General features: G+C 35.9%; 1 pseudogene; it reads right to left on the minus strand.

Annotated features, from left to right (window-relative positions):
- Window positions 1-1,047: 1,047 nt before the first annotated feature.
- Window positions 1,048-2,202, minus strand: LOC143606633 (coatomer subunit beta-1 pseudogene; annotated as a pseudogene).
- Between the last annotated feature and the right edge of the window lie 4,034 nt (window positions 2,203-6,236).

Here is a 6,236-nt window from a genome sequence, read left to right on the forward strand (position 1 = left end):
TTAATGATTAACCAAAGACCAAATTAAACTGAGACAAAAAAATAGAATATATTTACTTTATAAGAAACTGATAAATGATAATTATTCAATTTTTAATTAACAAAAATAAATAGAGCCCAATGTTTAAGCCCAAATTTATATTTTAAGCCCTTTTTGGGTGATTTTTCTTCCAAAAGTTTATAGTCCAAATAGTATCTAAAACCAAACCCATCGTGAAAACTGAAATAATCGAACCTAATAATAATAATATGACAGTTTGGTTTTACATTTTTTTTTAAAAACTGATTTTTGTTGATTTTGAATCAGCTAAAACTAAATCAAGCCAAGAAAACTGATTTTAAGTACGTTATTAAATATTAAATAATGGTAATCAGTTACTCTTTTATTAACACAAAAGTTACACCCAAGTTTGATGCCCACATTCATTATTTTGGGCCTTTTTTCCGACCAAAAGTTTTCAAGCCCAAATGGTATCGAAAAACAAAAACGGAATAGAAAAAAGCTCGTTTTAAAATTGATAAATGATAATCAGTTTAATTATTAGTAACAGTTTAACCCAAACTCACAAAATTTAAAGCCCAAATTCACATTTTGAGCCTTTTTTGGAGCAAAATTTTCAAACCGAAATGGTAAAAAAAAAATAGAAACCAAGCCTAAAAACCCCTTACAAATAAATTATAAGAAATTGATAATGGTAATGGGTTAATTATTAATTAACAAAAGAAATTAGGCTCAAAGTTTTAAGCCTAAGTTCATTATTTTAGGGCTTTTTTAAGTGAGACCCAATTGGTACCAAATAACGAGATATCATTGTGAAATCCAAAAGCCAAAACTAAACGGTTATCAAAAACCCGAAAATTGAATTTTCAGTTTTTGGTTCTGATTTAGCCCGAAACCGACTCTTCACGCCTCTAACAACTAACAAGAACCATCAATATATGCAACTTATACAATATTAAAAACAACATGTACAAACAATGAAAACTAGTAAAAAAAACAACAAAGCTTACCTTTCTGCTCTTCAAATGATAAAAGTCAGTTAGATCTTCATATTTCCTCAGCCTCACACTGTTGTTTTTCCACCAGCATTTGAACAAAACTATCATGACAACGCTGCAGCCATATTTTCCTCAAACGTTCATCCGGATTACTCAATAACCTTAAACAAAAATCATGTCATACGAGTCATTATCAATTGGGTGAGAAAAAAATGAAGATTGACCAAGTTGCAACATCAGGACAATAGTTAACAACATTTTGTTGACTCCTTCACCTCGGTCAGCCGGAACACGAGCCTGGTCAGCGCACAAACCACAACCGCACCCAAAAAGAAATCAACAGTTAATATCAAGTTCAAGTTTCCTGAATGTAAGGTTGTCATTAGACAAAAAGCTGTTTCAGAAGCTGCACACTGTCACTGTGCAGCATAATTTCCATCTGCAAGAATCGCAGGCCGTTGATAACAAATAGTTATCAAGTTGACTTGTTTTATAATTGTAATCCCACTTTCAACTTCATAAATAGTAAGACAATATCCAAAATGCGCACGAAAAAACGCCTGCAGAACGTATCTGGTAGCCTATTCACATTAGCAAGCATCAACTTAAGAAGGACGGTGAGTATCATCAAATGCTTATTCAAACGATTCATTCATGTGTGATTAAGTATCCAGAAGTTGCTTCTGCTATGGATGTGATTGTGTTTATGATTGAGCTAAGTCTTATCTCAATCATAAACACAATCACATCCATAGCAGAAGCAACTTCTGGATACTTAATCACACATGAATGAATCGTTTGAATAAGCATTTGATGATACTCACCGTCCTTCATAAACTCACCACTTTGAGTTTTCATAACTTCCACTTTCAAAGATAGCACGAGTTCATTAATGTTGAGTTATTAAGTCAAGTGTTTATTTTCTCTTATGTCATGATGCTGGCTTGTAACTACTCTCAGTACATCCATTAACATATTATCCATAATCTATTTGTGTGAAGATTAAGTTCATCTAATTGATATAAGCGCAATAAGTTTCACATTTTTGTAACTTTGACTGAGTAGCAGCTGACAATAAGTACTGGCAGCAGCCGAATGTGTGCCTTAACTAAGACACAATAATCTTTATATACTTCCCTTTTTCACTCGTATTCTCTCTACACACTTTGCGTATCAAATCCAAAACAACCGCTTGCAGTATCATCGTTTTCCTTCATTTGCATCTTTGATCTCATTGGCTACTACAGGTGTTCTTTTGTCGAAACGAGTAAGTAGAGGGCACAATTTCTCCATATTTTGTGCTACAAGTGAACAAAATTCTTTTAGTTCATAACATAAGTTAATCAGAAATCAGGATTTCAAAGAATTATTTTCCATAATATATCAGCATCCAATTTTGGTATCTTCTAAATGTATGACATTTGTAATGATCACAACTCACATGGAATGGTTCATACTTAAAATGTAAAATAAAATCATGAAAATCTGAGTTCCATTAAATAGAACTCTATTTGATATGCGATTTAATCAAACATCGGACTCTATAATTCATGCAATGATACTTAGTTCATGATATCATCACTCACATGTATTGTAGACCAATTATAGGGGAATACGGGATCAATGATCTTATTAAAAAGAGAGAACAAAGATTATATATTACATTAAATATATGTAGATATGAAGGGACTAGGACTAGTTAAACTTGGTTAAGAATGTTAATAAAGGTTTATGTTACATTTTGTTACGCTAATTACGCATGTAATTGTGATTAGTGATTAATAGGTTTTCTTACGTGTAAACTAATGGACAAGATTTTCCTATCCATATTTATTTCCCTTTTCTTTAGGCTTAATTAATGTGCCTACCTTTTTCATCTTTTGACCCATTAGTGTATATAATGGGTAAGTATTGTAATTGTTCAAGGTATGAAAATAACCAGAATTATTATGGCATCAGAGCCATCTTGATCCATACACAAAACACCCAAACTATAATTCCATCCTCATGGATGACAAGAACAATAATGCCTACAGGAATGAAGAAACCTTTCCGGTCTCGGATTCCGCTGTCTGGGTTGAAAACAAACGAAGCCCTATACCGGGGTTGAATGACAAACAATACCAAGAATTCATCACGTTCTTTGGAAATAAGGAACAAGCAGGCAAAGAAGAGAATACACGGAATGCCAACTTTGCGGCCGGTAACGTCAATCAAGCGGGGAAGTGGATAATTGACTCGGGTGCTACCGAGCACTTTACTTTTGATTACTCTCTTCTTGAAAATATAACCATAAGGAAACACGAATTTCCCGTCACTATACCAAAAGGTGCAAGTATACCTGTTGAAGGGCGTGGTGACCATACCTTGCCAAACGGGATGACCATTAAAAATGTTCTACATGTCCCAGATTTTAAATGCAATTTATTGGCGGTTAGCAAGCTATCCAACGACCTACAATGTGCAGTGACGTTTTTCCCAACCTTTTGTGTCATGCAAAACTTGAGTACAAGGGCATTGATCGGAGTGGGCGAATGCAACCAAGGTCTATACAAAATGGAGACAATGGGAACTGAACGTCAAGCAATGACGGGAACAACTAATATTTGGCATAAAAGACTAGGTCATACCTCTATCTCTAAACTTTCCCATGTTGATGTTGGTTTTATTAAAGATGATGCTATGAACTCAAAAGGTGTTTGTGATGCTTGCATTAAAGCAAAGTTTGCTAGATTACCATTTTCTAATAGTACAACAAACACAAGTGCGTTCTTTGAATTATTGCATTGTGATGTGTGGGGTAAATATCGTACGCCCTCTTTTTAGTTTTACAAAGGCAAGCTATTTTCTCACAATTGTTGACGATTTTAGTTGAGCCGTGCGGGTGTTTCTCCTTTAACATAAATATGAGGCTAGTAACCGTTTGATTGATTTTCATAAGATGGTCCAAGTGCAATTTGAAAAGAACATAAAGCGAATAAGATGTGACAACGGGGGGAATTCACATCAAATAGCATGCTTGATTTTTACGCAAAAGAGGGAATATTGTTGGAAACCACATGCCCACACACGCCTCAACAGAATGGTGTGGTGGAACGTAAACATCGGCATCTTTTAGAGACGGCCCGAGCTCTAAAGTTTGGAGCTAACCTCCCTACCAAATTCTGGGGTGAATGCATATTAACGGCAACCCATATCATAAATCGGCTCCCGTCCGACGTGATTAATGGCAAAACACCATTTGAGTTTTTATACAACAAGAAACCCAATTACAAACACCTTAAGGTGTTTGGATGTCTAGCATACTATTGGAGCACAGAGACAAAAGGAGACAAATTTGAAATGAGAGGTCGAACGGGAATATTTATGGGCTACCCACCGGGCACAAAAGGTTACAAAATCTACGATATAAAACACAAGAAAATCGTTATCACAAGAGATGTAAAATTCATGGAGGATGTGTTCCCTCTCTCAGAAGTTGAAATTCCAAATAACGAGGAAGAAATTTTTATTTGGCCAACAATATGAGATGATGAACAAACCAATAAAATTAATGGGACCAAAAATGCCACCAACTTGAATGAGACATGTGAAGTAAGCACTGAACCATAGCCCACTCTTCCGCAAAATGGGCCTACACAAAGTAATTATAATGAACAAGAACCCAATTTTAAAGGTCCATATGGTGGTATGCACAATACCATTGAAATAAACACTTCTGTTGGGGCTGAACAAACTACTAGCCTTCAAGGTAATATGAAAGACACAATAGAACTTGGTACACATGATAGGCCTAAAACATAAGATGGGCTTGAACAACCAACTAGGCCAACCCCACTTGATTCTATTTGATTCTACTGGGCAAAACTTTGAAGACCAACACAACTTTGAAGACCAACGCAGTGGGTCTTCTGGCCCAGAAGCCGATCAGAGACCAAAAAGAAACAAAACCCAACCAACTTTTTTAAGAGATTATCAAGTAAAATTACCACCATCTTTGGACCACGAGCATTCATCTCCGCTCTCTGATCATGAACCTTCAACTGTACACCCTTTAGCACATTATATTTCCTATGAAAATTTCACTAATTCACATAAAGCTTTTATGACGGCAATTTCTTCCAATAATGAGCCAAAATATTTCAGTCAAGCAGTTCAAAATCCAAGGTGGGTCGAGGAAATGAAAAACGAAATTCAAGCCCTTGAACAAAATGGAACTTGGACGTTGGAAGAACTACCAAAAGGGAAACATGTCATCGACTCAAAATGGGTGTAAAAAATAAAATATAAACAAAATGGAGAAATAGAACGGTATAAAGCCCGCCTTGTTGCGAAAGGTTTCACCCAATTGGAAGGCGTTGACTTCCATGACACTTTTGCACCCGTTGCAAAGTTGGTTATTGTTCGAACTCTCTTAGCCGTTGCGGTTAAAATGGAATGGCACACTCACCAACTTGATGTGAACAACGCTTTTTTACACGGCGACTTGCATGAAGATATCTATATGAAGATACCACAAGGCTTTATGAAACCACACGACAACCGTGTTTGCAAACTGAGAAAGTCCCTTTAAGGTCTTAAGCAAGACTCGAGAAATTGGTATCGAAAGTTTACCACATTTTTTAAAACACTCGGTTTCAAGCAATCAGAAGCCGATCACTCACTTTTTTTGTTCAAAAAGGAATATGTTTTTGTTGTCGCTCTCATTTATGTGGATGACGTGATAATCACAGGAAATGACATGCCCAAGATACAGGAAACCAAAAATTCCCTTGACAAGGAATTTAGTATCAAGGATCTCGGTCCTCTAAAATTCTTCCTCGGCATCGAAGTAGCCCGAACGAAACAGGGCATGTTTCTTAATCAACGAAAGTATACGCTGGACATTCTAGAAGATACAGGTATGATGGGTTGTCGACCAAGTTTGTTTCCAATGGAAAAAAACTTGTTGGAAGACTCCTTTATTTGCAAGCTTCACGACCCGATATCACTTATTCTGTCAATGTTCTAAGTCAATTTGTTAGTGATCCGAGAGAAGGGCACCTTGAAGCCACAAACCGTGTTCTAAGGTATCTCAAGGCCACACCGGGACAAGGTATCTGTTGGTTCCCGGTTTGTATCAATCAATAACGATAACAGATCTCAGATCTGTGAATATACGATTAATACTAGATCTAGCTCATAATTACTATAGATTAAGTGTTGTATATGTATACGTATTATCAGTATAAGTATATA

The sequence above is a fragment of the Bidens hawaiensis genome, unplaced genomic scaffold (genome assembly GCF_021521415.1).
Source record: "Bidens hawaiensis isolate Kalapana, Puna unplaced genomic scaffold, B.hawaiensis_p1.1 tig00076285_1, whole genome shotgun sequence".
In the NCBI taxonomy this organism is placed as follows: domain Eukaryota; kingdom Viridiplantae; phylum Streptophyta; class Magnoliopsida; order Asterales; family Asteraceae; genus Bidens; species Bidens hawaiensis.